Source organism: Alligator mississippiensis, chromosome 10, assembly GCF_030867095.1.
Source record: "Alligator mississippiensis isolate rAllMis1 chromosome 10, rAllMis1, whole genome shotgun sequence".
Taxonomy (NCBI): Eukaryota; Metazoa; Chordata; order Crocodylia; family Alligatoridae; genus Alligator; species Alligator mississippiensis.
The window spans coordinates 70,559,074-70,581,250 of NC_081833.1; the positions used below are offsets into that span (position 1 = coordinate 70,559,074).

At 45.7% G+C, this 22,177-nt stretch overlaps 1 pseudogene; it reads left to right on the forward strand.

Annotated features, from left to right (window-relative positions):
• Positions 1-9,803: 9,803 nt before the first annotated feature.
• Positions 9,804-16,924, forward strand: LOC109283375 (arylamine N-acetyltransferase, pineal gland isozyme NAT-3-like; annotated as a pseudogene).
• The last annotated feature ends 5,253 nt before the right edge of the window (positions 16,925-22,177 follow it).

Here is a 22,177-nt window from a genome sequence, read left to right on the forward strand (position 1 = left end):
ACAGGGTGAAATCAATTAATTATACAGCCTTGGATTTAGTAAGAGGGAGGATAAGAAATCTGAGGTTAGGTTTATTATCTCAGAACACATGGACTCTTTCCAGAGGGGCGAATCAACTTCTGCAGTTAGAAACAGGCAGGTCCTCTGCCTAGATCTGTGAGAGCACAGTCCATGCTGCAAAAAGAGAGTGTTAAAACGTCTCCAATGCTCACTTTTGTTTTCAACCTTTTGTGGCGGCTGTTAACTATTTTCCACTCCCGGAAAATATTGAAATGATCACATGCTTTTGCAAAATAGAAAGTCAGCGGCAGGAAAATGAGGCACCAGTTTCTCTAAGGAGCTGGGACCCGTTTGGCAGAGCAGGTTACACCTTTCTCAGATAGAATCAAGAGCCCTTTCAGTGCTCCTTCACTTGGTTTGCAAAACTTTGCCAACTCGTTTTGGGATTGTGGATTTTGGGCTGTCTAACATCAGCTCTCAACACCATGCACAACATCCGTCTGTCAAGTATGGCCACGTTCAGAGACAGCAGTGGAACGAGAACATCTGCCTTGTCTCATAGCTGATCTACGGTGAAAATGTGGGAGTGCAATCGGTGGGTGCTGCGAGGTACAATGCGTTGTTGGATTGGTTAATCTGGAGTCGACTTGGTTTTGCACGGTTGAGGGCAATAAATAATGAACTGATTTGGAATGATCCTAAATCCCATAGTAATCTGTTCAATTAACATTACTAGCCTGCAATAATAAGCTTTTCCTTCTAAACCAGTAGAGAAGATTAAAACTTATTTATTCTTCCTCTAACAGAAAACAGCTTCAAGTGTTGTAAGAGCTATGACTTGAGGGCTTTCATTTTATTGTTCAGTCAAGGGCACAGTTTATGTCCCTCCTGAACACAGTCAACAACATGTATCAACATAGTAAAAGGCTATTTCGTCTTACAGAAGAAAACTTAATTGCTTGAAAAGCAAACAAAATAGCCCAGAAAGTAAATATTTTGCTGGCGAATTCACTGAGCATGACACCGACTCAGTGGCATTGGGACACGTAATGAAGGCATTGCATTCCTGCTGAAATGGGTATTATGGAAAATTTACTTCCACTAGCAGATGTTTTCTCATGACCTGTGCTGGCCTTCCCTTGAAATGCTAGGGTCATTATAACTACTCAATCTCCTCAGTAATGCCTGTGGGATACAGGAGGACATCTGAGGAGCTCTGTCCAAAAAAACCAGACCACAGAGATGAAATCAGACAGGGCACTGTGGAGAAGAGAATGATTCAAGGGAGGAAGTTTTGCAGTCATATATCCAATTAGCGCTTCCTATTGTTTGCAGCACGGGGAAGAAGGGAGCTCACCGCTGGGCTCCGAATCTGGAAGGAGGAACATGCCACCCTCCTGGCTCCCTGTGTTTTAGAGACATGGGCCCCAAATCATGGCTTGCAGGCACCGTGTTGCCCACAAAAACATTTTGGATATTGTTGTGGCCACAAAAAAGTTACAGCTGAGCTCAACCAGGACAGCAAAGCATATTACTTGCTCGGTAGTGCCCATGGGCCAGTGAAGGTTGGGGGGACCATTAGTCCAGAGTCACTTAGGAGCTGCTCTAAGCTGTATTGGACTATAATGCAGACTATGCTCATCCCATCTCTTCCTGTACCCAGAATGCTTCCATTCTGTAATATATAGAGGAGGGGCATATAGGAACCAGCTTTGCCACCTGTATACGTCTTACAAAAGCCATCCTGTATCTACCTTGTTCCACTTTGAACAATAAGTGTCCCTCTAGAATACATATCCCCAGTTAACTGACTCGTGCCAATCCCAGAAATGGGTGGCATGAAAAAGCTGGCTGCATTGTTTGATCTCCAAGTCACTTGATCAGAGCGGTTATGCATAATTTGTGAGAAATTTCATGCCCCATTTCTGCTGGATTGAAGTCGTTGTCTCTCTTTGAACTTGAGCCTTAAGGTAAGAAGCCAGTCATAGTGTTAGAAATATGGGTTCGTGTTATGATGCCAGTTGCCGGATGGCGAGGTTGGCAGGAACTCAATTCTGGTCTTGTGCAAGAGCTGTTTGGAGACTTACAGCCTTGTCCCAAACCCTGTTAGCAAAGCAGCTGCTTTTAACAACCAGCATGACTCTTCTTTATGCTTAGATCTTCAGCTTCAGGACTGAGGAGAAGGTCTTGAAATGCTGCCACTTGCCTTTGGAGGTCATGTGCAAGGTCAGTTGGGCAGCCTAACATTTCTGGGGGTCTTCACCATGAGACCTCTGTACTCTGAGCTACGCCAGTGCCTTTGACAAATGCTAAGCACGTGTTTTGGGAAGTGTTTCCTCAGAAGCTGGGGTCGGCCACTCTTCTAAAGGACGGACTAATGTGAGGCTTGAGAGAGACCAAGCACCTAGAAAACCTGGTGCCACCATGAGCGAAGATACTACTCGATAAGTAGGGTGTGTATATATGCAAGTACCCACAATGAACGCCAAATAGAAAAATAACAGAGCCTCGGAGAAATGTTATGGATGTATTATGAAAGCACTGCTTGTGGATTAATGAATTAGGATCTACGTGCTCCTCGTCTCATCCCAATATCTCCATTTCTGCAGATATTTCATTGGGTGTGTGTCCTCACTACTTTCTTCTCGCATCCTGCCATGTGCTGTATCTACGCCCTCTAAATACAGTTGGCTTCAATAGTGATTTTGGCATTTTGATGAAAAATAGCTCTGCTTTCCATTTCTCTGGAAAATGATTCACTCGAGCTACATTTTTCTTATTTTTCTTATTGATCAAGCCACAGCCAACATGATTAATAAAAATGTTAAAAAATTAAGACCCTCTTTTGTGATTTTTTTTTTTGGTTTTGTTTCTGTTTATTTTTTTTTTTAATGTATGATCTCAGTATTCTTCTTATCACAAAACTTCCCTGACAAACTAAAACTCTCCAGCCAGCGACAAGGGATAAATGCATGATTTAAAAGCAATGGAGCAACAAACAGTAATTACACACTAATTGCAATATAATTGCACATTTATTATTCATTAATGGAAAAGTATGTGTGGCTTTAAATCAGATCATAACTCAGCATTTTGCAACATGAGTCCAGGACTTTATTTAACTTTGTTATTTAACTAGCTGTGGTCCTTTAGTTTCTTTCCAATTTTTTTTTAAAGCTATCTTGATGAAAAATGTTTCAATACTGTTCCAAGCAGTGTGACCAAATGGAAGGCTGATGTAATTGCAGCCATCCATCATGGGCGTTGGCCCTTTGAGCTGCAGAATGGGCAGATGCATTTGTATACAGCTGGAAAGCCTTGATGCTACATGTAGTGTGTGGGAGAGCAGTTCTCAGGGGGCCCTGAAGGCTGAATTTTGAATGGAAAAGTGTGAAATGGGCTCCAGACCCCCAATCACTGACAGCTAATAATGTTATCAGCTCTTACCCAGCATGTGTCATCTTCAAAGTGCTTTGCCAGCATCAGCTAGCTATTTATCTGGTACCCACAGGAAACATGCCCGAATCCCAGAGGTGATGTACAAAGCTGCATCTGTCTCTGATTTACACTAGAGTTCCCCTATCTTGCTTTATATGACCATGCTGATAAATGAGATGAGTCAGACTTGCCTATCCTTCTTGGTATAAATTATTCACGGTCAGTCTCAATAAATCTGTGCAAGGCAGGGAAAATTATTCCGTGTACAACAATCCAGCCCCACTGTGTTATTTTCCTACCCAATTCGGGTCCACGGTGGTCGGTTCTCTGCACTGAGGTGTTTAGGAAAAAGCCTGTTGTCTGCAGGAACTATGTGCAATGCACCTGATGTAGGGGGAAGGCAACAACTTGTGCTGGACTTGTGTTGGACGACCTGTAGTATAGCAGGCTTCAGGCACCCCATGCTTGGCCCACCCTGCACAGACCATCTTTTTATGCAAGGTGCCAGAACCAGACGGCTTACAGATGGCTATCCTGACTTAACACCATCTGCCGAGTCTCAGAGCCAAAAAACAATCCCAAACCAGCTCAACAGGGCACATTACTGAATGCTTTCCATTGTCTGACCAGTGCAAACAGCCAGCAAGAGGAGACCGGGTGGTTCTCTGTTTTGATGCCTGAATAGGAGATCTTCCTTTTCCCCAAATATCCATCATTCAAATCTCTGTGGTGTTTCCTTCCCTTACTTTCTAAATCCAGGGTGTGCCGAGCTAGTAAAAGAAATAGAGTAGCAGCACCCACTTACATTAGACCTTAATTGAGTCAGAACATGGTGATATTATTGATAGCGGTGAGTCACAGCAGAGCACTTCGTTAAAAGAAGTAGCATTGATAGGCTGAGTCATTGAGGGCAAGAGTCTCAAGGGGAAGTTAGAGAGGGCCCAACTCTTCTCCTTCCCTTAAAGTTTCTCTGGGACATGAGTGACTGGTATGTCCTGAATCTGGGGGGGCACCCACAGAAGTTGCCAACCCTGTCAAGGTGGGCACCAGCCCTACCGATAGCATCAGTGTCGGCCGTCAGTGGGGGCACCGGCCCCATTGGGGGGCACATGCACCCCTGTGCACCCTCTACCAGTCGCCTATGCTCAGGGAATTAGTGTAGGCCAACAGTTCTGTGGTTTTGGGGTTTTTTTTTTGAAAACCTACCCTAAAAGACTGATATAGGAAACATTGGAAGCAATGATCATGGATAACAGCACTGCTAATAGTCATTCATATGCTTTTTCCTTAGGTCATATTTACTTAATCTGACCACTTGACATTGCTCATTAAACAGAGCCCTGTGTGTCAGAATGGAGTAAATGTATAGTGAAGATTAAACTGTCAACTCCTTCGGCAGTTCTGCAGCTATATAAATTGCCTATTGAGACAAACTATTGATCACTTATATAGCCACTCTGTCCTGAATCACAAGTAGGAACCCAGGCAGTAAAAGAACACGTTTCATAATAAAATGTACTGGGGTAGCTGAGGTGGATAGGGTGAATATAGGGAGATATATATAACCTGAATGAGGAATAGTGGGATGCATATTGCTTTGCTCCATTATCCAATAGATTAAAAGTACCTTCAAACTTATTGGGGGTGCTACCCCAATTCATAGCATCAGTTGGTTTCTGTAGTAGGTAACGTGCTCATTAGGACGGGGTTTGCATTGGTTTTTGGTACCTAACTCCTTACAGTTTCATCCCCTGTTGCTTCTAGTCTTCCAGCTAAGAAGAGAACCCACTGAGAGGTCGTATTCGCAGGACAAGTTATTTCAGCAGTGAATCTCTTCACTCAACAGGCTGAATGCTAATGAGGAAGATAAAAAAAATCCATCCTTTACTCGTGATAGCTGCAAAGAAAGCGATAAAGATGGCAGCTCCTAGGAAACCATGGTCCCTCCCACACGAGGCTGGGAGAAGTCCAGCCACGAGGAATTAAGATTCCCATTCCTGTGTCTAACTTTGCCTCTCTCCTTTTGCAGTCCTTCCCTGGGGCAGCCCATTTATGCTAGAGCACTATATGTATGCAGTAGTCTCTGCAACCCCAGGAAACCTGGTTCCTCGTTCTTATTGTGGGGACACCAGGAATGGAAAGGAGGGGAAATTAACAAACTTCGTTAATTCCTTCCCTAGCAGATTAATGTTCAGCCAATCAGGGAGGAGTGGGGAGGCATGTGGTCCAGATCCTGTTATCTAGATCCAGGTACATCTAAATGCAGCTCCGATTTTAAATATTTTATGCAGCAGCTATATTAAAATCTTAGATCCAGGCACCCTTCACCTTTGGAGCTGACATGCAGATAGGATGTTTGGGAGAAGAAGTCTAGGCAAGCTCACTCTATTCCCCAATGTCGCTCCTGACAGCTTAATTGCTGGGCACAAGATCCTACAAGGGGAAGAAGAGCTATGCTAAAAAGATGGGTGTTAATTCCTGGAAACCGTGACTTATTGCTGCAGTTGTGCCATATGATGTTGGAAACATTTTCAAGCCTCTGGCTTGCTCTTCACACCACAGTGATTTTTGGCTACAGAACGGTAACACAATTAAAGGAAGCTACAACCAAACGAAGTAAGCCTATTGAGAGAAGAATACAGCTCAAGTCATCTGTGAATAAGCTCCCACTCCCCCAACACCCTTTTCTGAGGGGAAGATCCCAATTCATAGCAAAGACTATAGCTCAGAAGCAGCTGGGAGAAGCTCATCCTCTTACTTTCCCTCTTTTACAGTGAGGAAAATCTACTTGTGGAAAATAGAGTCCAGGCACATGTGCTTATTGGCATATAAGACTCCAGGCAGAAACTGAGTTTTCCTGTGATTCAGCATTATCGAGTGCATCTACACAAGATGCTTACTGAGGAGCTGCCTAATTAGCTCAGCTGTAAATATCTTGGTGTCTACACGTGTGGGGCTATTAGGCTGGAGTAAACTAAGAAGCTCTGCAGCAGGGCTATAAACTTAGACAATCCTGCTGCACCTTTTTTTTAATCCTCAATGTGTAGATGCTGATGGGGCTGGCTGGGGCACGAGCGTGCTTCCGTGCAGGGGCTGCCTGCCGGCTAGTCCGGCACTGGAGCACCCTTGTGGCCCACCCAGCCCCTCTGCAGCACATTTAGCTGGGTCACAGCTACTTTGACCAGACCCCATGTGCTGCTGTCCCAGGTGCACGTGTAAACGTGGCACCCGGGAGCAATAAACTCCAGCACAAATTGTGCCGGAGTTTATTGTGTTGCATTAATATGCTCTCAATATACCTGAAGAAGGGTGTTTGTACCCAAAAGCTTGCAAAGAACATTTTTTCCAACTATTTAGTTGGTCTAATAATCGATACCACATTTACCATATCTGTCTGTCCTTAGACTGACACGGCTACAACCAACAACCCTAAAGCATTAATATGCACTGAGAGGTAGTTAGATAGTTAGCCATGCCAATCTGAAGTCAGGCAGAAGGCAGGGCAGAACAGTACCTTGGAGACTAACTGGTTGAGAGATGCCTGAGATTCGATAGGCAACTTTTTGCAAGTCCATTCATAGCATCTCACAAATAGGCTGTTGCATACAAAAGATCAATCCCTCTCTGAGAGAGCCTCTAAGAGGTGGCACCTTGCCCTGCCCTCTGCCTGCCTCTGATTATTGCACCTGACTGCTGATGCTTCCAGTCCACTTAAATCTTATCCGCCAGTGCCTTTTGCCAAGTTCCCCATAGTACACAGTAACGTGCAGGGAAGATGATCCATATTTTTAGTGGACCGAGGAGTGTTATGGTGGCAACAGGAAACCAGAGCAGAGAACTACTGTGATTAACACAAGAGATGGTGAGGGATGAGGTGAGAGCTTTTGATGTAGCGAGGTGGAAAAACAGTTCAGCGCTTAGGATGATTATGAAGCAAGTACTGGCAAGAGTCGGATACTGCCACTGAGCGTCGTATAAACTTAGACTGAATTTAACATGCCTGGCAAACAGAGAAACTGGGGTTTAAATCAGGATCTCAAGCCCAAGAGAACACATTGTTGGCTCCAGAGGAAAACAATAATATAGAAGGATCAAAATTAGCAATTATTAGCAGGCAGGAAGGGGACAAATGTACAGGTTCAATCTGAATATATTAAACAAGCAACCCTTTGGTCTTCTGTGCCAGAACTGATCTAATGTATCAGCAGTTCCTTGCTGGGTACTTTCTGTCCGGAGGGCAAACTGTATCTAATTAAGCTGTGTGTGCTTGGACAGGAACCCCTTTGTTTGAAGAGGTCATCATAACACTGAACCTAAACATCTTTCTGAGTGATAATATTGGCAGTAAAAGTAGCCTGTTGAGATAATTTTGGACTGTCTGATCTTGACTGAAGTCTGAGCCATGCACACTTCTCTTTTGTACTGAGGCTATTGTGTGTCAAGAGCAAATGAAAATAAACTCAGCTAAGAGGTTTCCTTTAGGCAGCCAGCTAATGCTTGTTTTGTTTGAATTGTTTTTTGAGAGGCAGCAGGACCACAGAGCTTAAAAGGATGCTGAGCAACAGGAGAACTGGATATGTCCTTTAAACAAACAAGGGCAGAGTTCCCAGTGCTGAGAGCTGGACCAAGAGGAGATGGACAGGGAGGGAATCTTCCTTTCTTCGAAGCAGAGGGTTACAAAAGTCTTAAGTCAAATGCATTTAAGAAGCTGAAGGGTTTGGGGAGGCTCCTGTGTTAAGGTACTGTGATGGCAAGCACAAAACTAAATGATCCATAGGCTCTTTTAAGGAGGTGGTTGTGCAGTCCAGTTATACCACTGTGATCAAAAGGGGAGACCCACCTCTCTTATGCATCTGGCTGCTCAGAAACAGGGGGTCAGTAGGCTGCAACAGGGAAAGGAGGCCTTGGATTCAGTTTCGAGGTATAAGAAATTTCTATAGGAGGCCAGTGTTGGCCTAAAGTGACCACATACAATTTACAGCCATTGCTGAAACTGGTTTTGCAGGCACCTCGCTTCTAGGACTATGTATGGTTCAGTTCTCACTCCGGGTGCTTGTGTCACCATTTAAAGCACTTTGGGCATATGTACACATGTTGCGCTGCGTCGCATTCATTTGGGTAAATGGTGAAATGTGTGTCAGCGCTGAGAAAATGGCAGCGGCATGCTTTTGAATTAAAACACAAACATATTTTAGTCCAAAGCTTTCCAAAGCGCCTGGCATTGCAGTGTGGTGCAAGTAGGTGTACAAATGCCTGAAGTGCTTTAAATGGTGAAAAAGCACCCTGAGTGAGTGTTGAACCATGCATAGTTCTAGAAGTGAGGTGCTCGCTAAGCCAGTTTCATGCATTTGTATAAGCGGTAAAGGTGTTTTAGTTCAAAAGCACGCCACCACTATTTTCTCAGTGCTGGCATGCATTTTGCTGTTCATACAAATACACGTGACACAGCGCCACGTGCATCAGCTTGCGTGCAGAGCAGACTTGATTCATTGAGCCTGCTCTGATGCGCCAGATCTTCGGTGCATCGGAGCAGACATATATGTGTATAAATGCCCTTCATTGCCATGACTTAACAGAAGTGCATGGCTTTAAAGCACTTCAGAAATGGGTACAGTGCTTCAAATAAACCTTTGTTAAAGGAAGTATTAAATTTGGAGCACTGTAGCAACTTACAGTGCTTTAAATAACATCAGCATGCTGGTCAAATTTCTGACCAGTGGAGAAGCCCCAGGAGGCTGCGGAGTACCCCCTGCCTCCTAGCCTGGCAAGTGCAGAGAGGCTTAGAGCCCCCCGCCACCAAGTACAACATTTCTGTCATGTTTAAGAGAGCTGTAACTTTATAGTGCTATAAAAGTGCTCTAAATTACAGCACTGTAAAACATGCAGGGAGCACTTCTGTACACGCCCTAAGTGCTAAGTGGCCTGACAGAGGTCTCTGGTATTCATGGCGAGAGTTCTAGTTGCCCAACATTGGGTGCATCTACACGTGCAATTAGCATGCAGCAATAAACTCCAGCACAGTTCTTGCCGAAGTTTATTGCTCCAGGATGCAGCATTTACATGTGCACCTGGGACTGCAGCATGTTGAGCCAGGATGGTGTAGCCCTGGCTGGCAGAGGGCCTGGGGGTTGGGGGTGGAGGTAGGGGTTAGCCTATTAGCCTGCTCCACCCTGGCTCAATGTGCTGTGGAGGGACTGGCTGAGGCACCAGGGTGCTCCAATGCGGGGCTAGCCAGCAGGCAGCTCCTGCACTCTAGCAGCCTCATGCCCCAGCCAGTTGGGTCAGCGTCTACATGTGCATTGCTGCACCAATTGCTGTGGACTTTATTAGTTTCCTACTTAATAGGGCCACGTGTAGATGCCGAGATGTTTCCTATGGAGCTAATTAGGCGGCTCCACGGTAAATGTCTCATGTAGAGGCGCCCACTCAATGCTAAGTAGCCTTTTATTCATGGTGTGAGCTCTCATTGCTCAGCACTGTATAACACAGGCCCCTGCACAGCACGACACTTGGCTCCAACTGAAGTCCTGGCAGACCCTCAGAGATCCTTGGGCTCTGATGAGAGCAAGGGGTGAAGGGACACATCTATCCATCTGTGGAGTGATTCTGGCAGAGGTACACATTGCACCAATGTCATGCATGCACACAACAAAATTAGTGTCAGGTTCAACCCTCTTGGGGAGTTTTAAAAGATAATAATGGTTAAAAAAATAAGGACTTTGATTATTCAATGGTGGTGGAGACATATAGCTGACTGTCACTTGTATGTATACAAGCTAGCATGGGCCTCAGTTTAGGTTGGAGAGTCGGAGTAACTTTCTGACTATGAGGCTGGTCAAGCATTGGAAGGGGCTACCTAGAGAAATTGTGGACTCTCCACGCACGGAAGTTTTTAAGAGCAAATTAGACAGACACTTGACTGAGATGGTTTAGTCAGGGACGATCCTGCCTTGCGCAGGGGGTGGGCTGGATGACCTTATGATGTCCCTTCTAGCCCTACTTTCCTGGTGCTATGAGCCCATTTCTATGCCCATATTTTGGTGCGTGCCCATCTGAGAGATTTTAACATGCAAGTTTGCACGTGATTAGAATGTGCATTAACAACTGGATTTCAGTGTATGCCCCTGTATGTGGCTGGTCTCTCTCACACACAGAAGGATCAGAAAGTTTGGCTCCAGTATCATCTTGCAACACGCTTCACAAATCTACTGCAGTATAGTGCTGCCCTCGTGTGATCTCATGCGAGTTGGGACTAAAGGTCAAACACAGGTTCCTGGGGGACTATGAGCAATATTTATAATCTTTATACTTTAGGTTAGGGTTGGCATGGTTGCAGTTTAATTATTAATGTATCAGACAGAAGGAAAATGAACCATTTCAGTATAGTGCACTGATCACCAGACTTTTTACTTTCCTATAGCTTCTAGCTTTTGTTTTTTCGCTAACTGGAGCTGTTTGTGTTCCTTGTGTCTGCTTTTGCTTTGATGATCAATGCATGTGTGCCTATGTGTGCGTGTCACTTATACTACCTATAGGATGTCACTGATGGTTGATTAAATACTCCTTTGAGGGTCTACAAATGTCCATGAATAGTTTAGTTTGTTTCAACAACTGAATGGGGCTAAGCAATAGTTTACAGTCCCATTTTTCTTCAGGTTAATATGAGAATAAATCCTCCCACAGCATGTATAGTGCCCATCATAAGATTTGGTACTCACTTTTCATATGCTTATGGTTTCCCCTACAGTCCTTGCACCCATTACTGCCATTATTGTACCAAGCTTTAGATCTTCAGAGGTAGTATAGCTAATATTTGATGAACTGAACTAATCTCTGTAAAGAAAAGGAAGACTAAGTTTGATTTCCTAGAAGTTCAATAAAGATCACATTCAATAAACAGAAGAGGCTGAATCTGCATTTCAAACACACGGAGAGGAATATTTTTTGCCCTGGAAATTCATGTTCTGATTTAAAAATAAGTGAAGTTTTAAGAAAAAAATACACAGTAAGTATGTTTAGACAAATGAAGCACAGCTATTTAATCTCTTGCTCTTTTCTGCTGGAGCAGAGATCTTTTCAAATGTAAATAGCTCCTTCCTTTTCCAGCACCAGCCCCGAGTCAACCAGCTGACACGAAAGGGTATACAAAGAGTCAGGATCAGAAAAGTAAATATTCATGTAGGTTATGATAATTGAACTCATAATAAGTAGCAAAGTGCCTGGAGCTGCATTCTGAGTTTTAAAACACTGAATCATTGAATCATTCAAAATGTGGGTTATCAGGTGCTTAAACCACCTCTCGCCCCTTGCAGATGGAAGCCTCCTACGCTTATGCCCTCAAAGCCAAAAAACAAGCAAGTGAACAAACAAAAGCAAAATTAAAAAAACACCCAACACGAAAGTGTGTAACCTCCCTTCTGTAAAGCCCACATTGATACATCTGAGTGTGAACATTTTTCTGCCTAATACTAATTTGTTTTTCAGAGGCGGTCAATACGAGTCTGCTGGAGAACAACAGAATATCATCAGGTCAGGAGGGGGGAAGACCAAGTCAAATTATAACGACATCTAGCAACTGTAAAATTTCATGGTGATTGGAGCATGGGAAGAAGAAGACATTTGCTGTTAGCACTGTCCACCGATGGTGCTCCACTGGGGTGCTATGGCCAGAGATAAAAGTGCCTCGTGCACCTTGTGCACCATCAGACCAGGAAGGGCTGCAGCTCAAGTCTAGGTCTGCATTCAACAGTGCTGGGATCTCACTGCTTTTGTGAGACTTTGGCCTGAAAGAGTAGAAATCTTGTCAGATCCGTTGTCCAGGGGATTTCTACCTTTAACAGCAGCTGCTAAATATCCAGAAGAACCTGCCATCCTTCTGTGTTGGAACTTGTGCTGAAACAAGGAAAAGCAGCCTTCCCACCCTCCCTGGTCCAGAAGATGCATATGACTGAAAAGATAAAGCACCCCAGTGTTTTAACAACAATCTAATGTGAATCCTTGTTACCTTAGCATAGCTAGAGTTTGCTAACTTGCTACACCTGAACTCTTCCCTCCTCAGGCTTTTACACATCTCTGACCTGAGAAAAGACAGTGTTCCTGGAGAGGGGCAGGAGAACAACCATCTCTTCTGTGCACGTTGTTGCATAAAGACAGACAACTAAATTAGCTGATTTAGCCCCAGAAAAGCAGGAGAATAAGAATTAATACGTTTGCAGTTGCACTTATTTTACAGGGAAGATACTTTTTCAACCTGAAATCTGTATGGTTCATCAGGTCATAAATAGAGAGTCAAATATGCTGGTTGAACAAATTTTGTCGATATTCACTATATTGCCCGAGGTTTTTCTCAGCTTAATGTAAAAGAGAAGCTGTCTTATCTTCATACTTACCAGCTGACCACTGAACAGGTTTTGTTCACATACTGCAGTGAGAGGTTGCTGAGAAACACTCACAAATAACAGACAGGTTGGGGAAAAAAAAGCACAGGTGCCATACCTGGCTTCAATAGTTGTAAGCAGTAAGCAGCAAGTCTTATTCAATAGTTGTAAGCAGTAAGTCTTAATTTTTGTACTCAAGAAACCAACATACCTCCAAATAAATTAAAAATAAGGAAGCAACCCCTCCATACTATTTCCCTTGAAATGAAAGAAACTACTCAAGACCTTTCTTGTGAAAAAGAAACAAAGGGAAGCGAAGATTGATGGTAGTGCTGATAACACGGGCAGCGGGTTCTTAAAGCTCCCACTGCTGACACCACGTTATTCCCTGAAAATCTCAGCTCACTTTAAAATCCATCTAGTCTTCATGCCTGCAAAAGAAATTTGAAAATATGAGCCCGCATTGCTCCAGTATCAGACAGCAAAGACGTGTACACGCATGGTTGGCAAGACTGAAATAATTACACCCTGGTTTACCCTGCATTCTGGGTGGAGATGGTCTCTGATCCTGACTGTTCATTGTCATGGAGGATGGTATATTTTTGTTGCTCTTGTATTATATCTAATCTATTTTCCCCTCTTTCTCTCCATTGACAGGGTGTTCGTGCTGCACGGTAATGTAATTACATCTACCTTCAATCCTTAGGCCCCGATATGCAGTAAGATTTTTAAATAACATACGAAAATCAAGGAGATGGGTCTATTCTGCTCCTACTATTTGTCAGCAGAGCTTAATAACTACATTTTACTTTGCATTCAGGGAGAATGTTAAGTTCAGATCCAGAAATTATTTGCAGCCTGTGATAAGAGTCATTCTGAATCTCATAGTTTGTGTTGCCTGATGTTTAGCGATTCAACCTCTTTGGACCCTTCAAACAGCCGCAACATCCTTACTCCCTTTCCAGCCACTACAAGCCAGGAAACCCCAGTACATCCCAATGAACGCCGGGCTTGCCCACATTGCTCATGAAGTGCTGTAATCTTAAATGGTTGCCTCTTGGTAAACCTATCCAAAGAGACAGATGCAGGTCCAGCCAGCTAGCCTGCTGCCCTTGAAGTGATTTTGTGTGTAGTTGGCTTGCTTGTGTTTCAGCCCCGCTACAATGGGAAGCAGAAGGGACCTCCTTGTCTCGGTATCCTTGAAGTCCAGAGTGTGCTGAGCGGATGGTGGGAGCTTTCCGTAACTCTGGGCTTCCAGGAATTGAATTCCTGATGGGTTGTATGCCTAGAGCGACAGGGAAGATGGAGAGAGTCATGCTCTCTTAGTCGAGGAGGTTGTAAATCAGCTTTCTTCCCACCAGTTGACCTTGAAGGACAGGATCTTCTAATCACTTGTAACGTCAGAACAATGAGACTTGTGTTTGTATTCTTCCCTATTTAGGCTGTAGGCTCACCTGAGCAGGAAATCTCCATTACATGTGTTCCTGAAATAGCCAGGGTATAGGTGTAGCCATGTTGGTCTAAGGACATAGGCGGACAAGGTTCTTTGGGTAAGTGTGATATCTTTTATTAGGCAAACTAAATAGTTGGAAAAATTGTTCTTTGCAAGCTCTCGGGCACAAACACAGTGGAGGCCTCGAGACATTGATGTAGAACAAACAATTAGAACAACTGTGTAGTTGGAAACTATTGGATTAATCTGTTCCTGAGATTTATACTCGGTTCGCCATAGGAGTGTGCAGGGAGTTTGCTCATTTCAAATGGTATCAAGCAAAGGAGCCAGGATACATAGACTGGAAAGACTCTCATTTGAGTTCTTCAAACATAAATGGTTATCTCCTACTCCTCATGAGTACCAGGAACATCCAGGAATATTTCACCTGAATTTCTTACAAATGCCCAAGAAAAAATATGGACTTTGAGACCTTTATTACAATCTTCCAGCACCTTGTGAGAGCCTCAGCATGCACTGTGGGGAGACTATTGAGTTGGTTAGAACAAGCGTACAACAAAACAGTGAGGAGGAATCGTAGTGGCTGGTACTTGGAGAGCAACTGGCTGTTGTTCTGGGCTCTGAATACACTGGGATATAATGTCACTTTTGGAAGGAAAAGTGTACGACCCTGAGGATAAGGCACATGCTGATCACATGCTGATCATATGAATCACCTTCTGTTAAAAGTGGTCCTTGCTAGCAAATCCTATGTTGTGGATGGTGGGCTTGGGGTGGTCTAGCAAATGTGGGAGCCCGTGGAGCTGATTTCTGGGACTTTTTGCTTCCTGGAAGATTCCTGGCACCTTTTGCATCCTCAGATTCCTGGCACCTTTTGCTTCCTGGAAGAAAAAGGGACCTAGCACCTGGAGAAGAGCAAAGGCAGGCATACGTTCCCAACCACAGCGACTCTAAAGCTCATTCTCTGCAAACGAATAACTACAGGAAGGTTTACATCTTTATCATTGAGCAAAGAGAGAGAGATTTCAGGCAATATGGTTTAGCAGACATGTCCTGATTTTGTCAATATAAGAAAGTCGATCTGCAGCCTCCAGACCACCAATGGGATGTGGGTGGAAATACAGTGAGATAAAAAATATAACTACAAGGAGAACATGGATCTGGTAAAAGCCATAATTCTTCCCAATGAAGAGGTGGAGAAGACACTCAAAAATAAATTGGATATAACTCTAGATAAGAAACTTCAACCAGTGAATACAGGCAAGACATCTGTGTTTCACCACTTGGCCAGACTATAATCCCATATGGTAACATCAGAAAGAATTTCATTCAGCATCCTGTGGCTTTCCTAAAGCCGAGGCTGTCAGTTTTCATCTCGTGTGGTGTAAATTTGGTACATCACACTGCCACCCAGGACAAAGCCAGTGGGGTGCATTTGTTTCCCTGCTCTGCCCATTGCTCCAGATATTTATGCCACTAAAAGTTTGCTTCACACTCAGGTCAAGCTCAACAGCACTGGCTGGTTCTTTGGGAACTGGTTGAAAGACTCTGTCTATTCTCTGCTTATCTCTCCATAGAGATGCTCCTTGTATTCACAGAATATCAATGACCTCCCCAGCACTTGATGGGGATGACGTTCCTTGAATCCACGACTTGGTGTCAATGTGTTGCACATCAGGCATTAAGACAGCTCACGGTCAATATGAAACAGTAATTCACAGCCACGTTAATGGCCAGGGAAGCAGATAGCTGGAGCAGCGGTGGGAAGTTTGCTATCCTTCTGAATCTTCAACAGCTGCCAAGCCTTAATGACCCAACCATGCAGTGACCGCTCTGGGGAGCAACGTTGGATAGAGAGGTGAAGTTCGAAAACTTTTGTGCTTAAAATACTCACCATGGGGAACTGGGAAGGGCTACATAAAAGACCAGGGTTCGATTCCGAGATGCTTATACAACTACAGTCATGGAGGCGCCAAATGTCTGGACTTGGTCTGGCCTTTGGATTCTCAACAGCCTAAAGCGGGCGCAGAAAGTCTGGGCAGCTGCCAATCCTCCATACTCCTGCCTAGGCATGTGTGTTGAAGGTCTGGATAACCTCTCAGGCATACACCGTGATCTGAAAGGATTGATGATTGCCATCATGTTACTCATTGTTGCTGAACTAGGTGCATGAAGCTATTTTTTTCCAGGGTATCTCTACTTTCTTGGAAAGATGTTTGCAGTGATTGCAAATGAGAATAAAATGGGTTGCTTAGAGGGTGAGGATTTTGAGGGAAGAAGCCTGCCAAATGTGGTCAGATTTACCTTTGTTATGCTTCTTGCTGTTCCTTTAAGTATGAGTCCTAGAAGCTTCAAAAGTATGCAGATATTATCTAGAAAAATTCAACTAATAAGAACAAACAACAGAGTAAAAAAAAAAATCAATAATAATAATTTAAACAGTTTAAATCTTTTTTTTTAAATGACAGAATGAACTTCAATTTCTGCCCCCATTCAACACTCATGAACATTCATTTTCATTAATCAATACTTTTCTTATGATTGGTTCATCCGAAATATTTGAAGACCATCTGCCTTTTAAAATAAAGTATCTCACTGCTCCACTGCCATTGTGTAGTAGACATTTCATTTGAAAAATTAGCCATTGTCTGTAGTCATTCACTCCAGTACTTTCAAATTGTTTAGACATGACAATAACGAGGGGATCATACATGGTGAGATATGACAATAATGAGGGAATCATACAATCCTTACAACATCCTTGCAGTTAGGGAAGTGCTGCTCTTTTCATGCACAGTTTTCATAGCTTTTTTATACGCCCGTTCCCTTTGATATTAAGGCTTGAGCACCTAAATCTCTTTTGAGACTCAAGTTTTAAATTCCTTCATGCAGTGGGTAAGTCTGGCAGTGGGGTGGGAGGGTGCCCAGTCAAGCTGCCTGGTGCAGGGGGATAAGCCTTGTTCCCTTGCCATTAACCCTGGCAATGAAGATATGAGGCACTTTGAGCCACTTAGATGACTTTTAAAATCCTCTGCCCCCTGCACATGGTCAGCAGACCTACTCCTAAAGGAGGAGCTGTCAGGTGGATTCATCTAACTTTGGAGGAAGCTGGGGCCAGACTCCTCAATGATGACTGCCAGGGTCCCAGGCGTTGATCTCACCAGGAGTTGAGTGAGGCACATATCGTCCTTCAGAAATCTGAGCCTGGGGCCTCAGGCTTTTGGCCCTGGGACACAAGACCTCCTCATCACTGACCTCTTCATTCAAATGTTGTTGTCAGCAGATGAGAAACGTTGTGGAATCAGTAGGTTCAATCCAGAGCCCAGGCTGGACAGGTGGCCAGGTGGCCAGGGCCAACAGCTGCACCGGTCAAACATGCAGACTGCAAGAGCAAATCCAGCAGCAGTTGTTGGTGGCGAGTGTGGAAAGTTACTGGTGTAGCTGGAGTGAGTTGTCCACCTTGCACCAACTCACTGCTGTGCCTTGTTGAAAGTTGACCCTGTGCCAAACACACTTTAAAATAGCAGAATAAGCACAAGTCTCCTGATGAGTGTGGGTTGTCCTGACCCCCTTTCCTATGTATGTGCTACCCATGCCTGACAACTGTTACAAAGGTATCAGTAAAACTGAGAGCTGGCTTTGTTGTTCAACTGTGAGGAAGTCAAGAAAAGACCCAACAATATTATTTCCTTCCATAATTCCACAGGCAACACTTGTTTTTTTAAGGATCGTGGAGCACCCCATCCATCATCACCCGGACAGAGGAAAAAATATGGAAATGCTATCAGCCGTGACACCACGAGAACAAAATTGCTGTGACAGATGCTATAAATACAGATCCAGGTGTTGTGTGTGGCCAAAATGACAAATGAGGCACATATATCTTTAAAAATGCCAACAACGATAGAGCACAAGAGAGTTCAAACAAGTAGGGAATATTTCTATGCCCAGCGACACCAGTGTGCCTATAAGTGCTGCTCACAATGTGAACGCAGGGATGGTTTACACAATTATTCACCTGTTGTCTCTAAATGTAAAAGAACGCCAGTGCTCCAGACATACACTACAGGTGTGCACGTAGCATGTTACCATGCTTAAATTTCATGTACCACGGGGCAAGAATACACAGACCAGACGAAGCATTGTCAGTCCCTGGTCCCTTTAATGTTGTAGTAAATAGTTCATCTGCCCATCCTCTTAGGCTCCTAAGTCACTTAAGCTCTTTTGAAAATGTAACCTTATTCCTCAAAAACATGGATCTCGTTACAAAAAACCAAAAACCTGAAATACATAAAGGTCTTGAACTCCTTTTCTATGGCTTCCCTTGCTTTAGTTCCTTAGTTTCTTTCTCTCTATTTCTTCCCTTTTTTTTACAGCTATCCTGATGAAAAATGTTCCAATACTACTCCAAAGAGTGTAACCAAATAGCAGGTGTGATATAATTGCAGCCATCAATCACGGACTTTGGCCCTCTGAGCAACAGAAAGAACAGACAGATTTGTATAAAGCTGGAGGCCTTGACGCCGCTCTCTGAGGAGAAGGGGAAAGTCTCAGGGGGGCCAAATTTGGAGCAGAAAGGTGTGAAGCAAGTTCCCACCTGCAATCACTGATTGGTGCTTATTATTCGCTACCATCCACTCTTCTCCAGTACTGTTCATCTTGAAAGTGCTACGCCGATATCAACCAATTACATGTTTGACATGTATAGGGCCAGATGTTCTCCTGATTTACGCTGGTGCTAGGCCTTTGCCTTCCATGGAGCTCTGCCTTGCTTTACGCCAGCGTGCTGAGAGGGATCCGAATCGGACACACCTGTCTCTACTAATTACGGACGCTCAACCCAAAGGGCTCTGTGCAGAAGGGGATGGTTGTTTCTTTTTGCAAATAAAAACTTTGCTATGAGTTTTCAGTACTCACCAGCCCATTCTCCTTGCTCATGCTAGGATATAGCTGATATATCTCCACTCCAAATCCTGGTTCGGTCATGGTAGACTTCTGTCCTCTGTCCTCATATCCTGATATTTGGTTGAAATGTGTGTGCAACCCTCAATCAAACCTTGCTCAGGTTGAGTTGAGAGCATGCTCTGCATTTGTTCATCACCACAAGCTCCAGGTGACCTCCTTTTGGCGAATCCCTCTGCAACCGGTGGGTTGCGTGCGGGGTACGGTGACCCCGGCCCCAGTGAGGGGGCGGCCCCAGTGAGAGGGGGCAGTGGTGAGAGCAACCAGTGGGTTGCGTAGCCCCGGTGTGAGGGGGCACTAGTGAGAGCAGCCCCAAGAGAGGGGGCGATGATGAGAGCCCCATTTAAGGGGGGAGGTGTGTGGCAGTGCACTGTGTGTGCCTGCCACTTGCAACCAGTGGGTTGTGTAGCCCTGGTGTGAGGGGGCGGTAGAGTGAGAGGCCCCAGTGTGAAGGGGGCCAGCGATGAGGAGCCTGGAGGGGCCGTACATTGAGCCCGGTAGAAGGCCAGCACAAAAATAGGCCTTGAGGGGGCAGCGTCCTGTGGTGGTCAGCCTGAAGGGGAGAGTACCCTCGACTGGCCCAAGCTGGGGCCAGGACCATGAGGGTCAAAAGGGCCAGGGGCCCACCGCGAGGGATGCCCAAGAGCCAGGGGCCTGGGGTCCCGACTGGCCTTGAGGTGGGCCAGGGCTAGGTAGCCAAAGGTTCAGGGGGAACCACACCCGAGAGGGGAAGATAACTTTGGGAAGGGAGCTAGCAGGACGGTGAGCCCAGTTGAGAGGATAGCAGTGTGTGGGGCCTAAAAGACCGGAGGCTTGAGAATATGGGGGGCCCCAGCGAGGGGGCAGTGATGATTTAAGGAGGGGGGGGTGTGGCAGAGCACAGGGTGCTCCTGCCACTTTAAGGGCCTGGAGCTGGCAGCCTCCAGGTGCCTGATTAGGGCAGCCATTTTGAGGCCTATATAAACAAGGCAGTTTGGCTGCAGGAGGCCAGGCAGCAACATTGCCTGGCCGTAGGGCTGCTGTGATTGACCCGGAGATAAGGGGGAGCTGCATGGGGATGGTTAGGAGGCTCCTGGTCCTGGGCATGACCTGAAACTGCACCCTGCCGGGAGTGGGTGGCCTGGTGGGGCTCTCAGTGGCGCGGGAGCCCCCAGGAAATGCCAGGCCAGTGATCACCCCGGTGAAAGGCGGGTCGGGGCGCCTTAACCCCTAGCTCCCACCACCACCGGGTGGGTTACCCATGCGTTTGTTGGGGGGCCCAGAGGGCCAGTGTTGTGAGGGGCCCAGAGAGGGCGGACCCCGAGAGCGGGAGTGATGTGGGTGTGGTGCTGCAGTTGCCCCTGAGAGGATGGGGAGTAGTGGCACGGTGAGGCCCAGTGACAGAGTGAGCGGCTAGAGAGACCCAGCCCGAAGGGGAGAGTACCCTCGACTGGCCCAAGCTGGGGCCAGGACTACGGTAGTCAAAAGGGCCAGGGGCCCACTGTGAGGGACGCCCAAGAGCCGGGGCCTGGAGTCCCGACTGGCCTGGAGGTGGGCCAGGGCCAGGTAGCCGAAGGTCCCGGGGGGACCACACCCGAGAGGGGAAGATAGCTTCGGGGGGGCTAAGTAGCCTGGATGATGGCGGAGTGGCCGCCTGATCGGAAGGATCATAGAGGGGTTCTGTTAGGACGATTCTGGGGCCCAGTGTGGGGCCGGTGATTATAGTAACACCATGATGCCATCTGCGAGGCTTGGGCTGCAGTATTAGGAGAGGTCGGAGCTGCAGAGCACCCCTGGGCATCGGGGCACTACAATGGGCAGCCTCCCGCTTAATTGACATCGATATATGAATCAATTATCATCAAAGGCGTGGTGGGCGAGATAAGCGGGCGGTTGCCCAGAGACAGGTGGGCGGGCCACGAAGAGCTCGGCCCTGAGTAGGCCTGCTGTCACGGTGACAGGCGGGCGGGCCACAGAGTTCGGCCCCAGGAGGCCCCCTGCCACACCCTCATAGACCGATACAGGCCAGGCTGCTCATTCAGCCATATTTCTGTCTGTTTTTTAACAGCCGGAAAAGGGAGCCGCTGATCTGGCCCTCTGCTAGGCTATTGGTACCAATGGGAGGTTTCTCCCCCTTGCCCACCACCACCCAAAGCCTGAAATTTAATCTTGGCCATTTTTCTTTTTCTTCCTTCCTAAAGCATTGTGGATAGGGGTGAACCCACTTATACTGGATCATAGCTCCACCAGAGTGGGGTGATGTTCCTGATGAATGTGGGACACACGATCACTGCTATTTCTTTTAACATACTGATGTAACAGGTCCCGGAGGGTAAGGGTTTTCAGGCACTCAGCAGTAGCCTGATCCTGCTCCCATAAAAGACAATGGTAATGCTCCTGTGGGAACAGTTTTAGGACAACTCGGTGTTTTTGAAAATCCCACTTGGAAGAGTGAGACTGCAAATGTTTATGGTGACCATAAATGATTACTTAACAACTTTACCCACTAGTACCCACTAGTGTTTGCATATTTGACATAAATCAGAGCTCATTGTGTCAGGATGGAGCCCATTTGTGTCAGGGGTGGGCAAAATGCGGCCCACGGGCCAGATGCATCCTGCCAGGCCATTCTATCCGGCCCGCGGGTTCCCTAAAAAATTTAGAAAATTAATATTTATCTGCCCCTGGCTGCCTGTCATGTGGCCCTCGATGGCTTGCCAAAACTCAGTAAGCGGCCCTCCGCCCAAAATAATTGCCCGCCCCTAATTTATATTGCAGGTAATTGGCTTCAGCGTTTTTAAAGAGAAGGCTATTTCCCCTCAATTTATCCAGAAACAAACAAAAAAAATTAAAGGGAATCCAAATGTTTCTGTTTTCTTTTGCTTGTGTAGAGGATAAGAGGTGTTTGACCTCAGGGGAAACTGGCTGTTGCAGCTCTGTCGATAAATAAAGTGTCCGCCCAAACTGA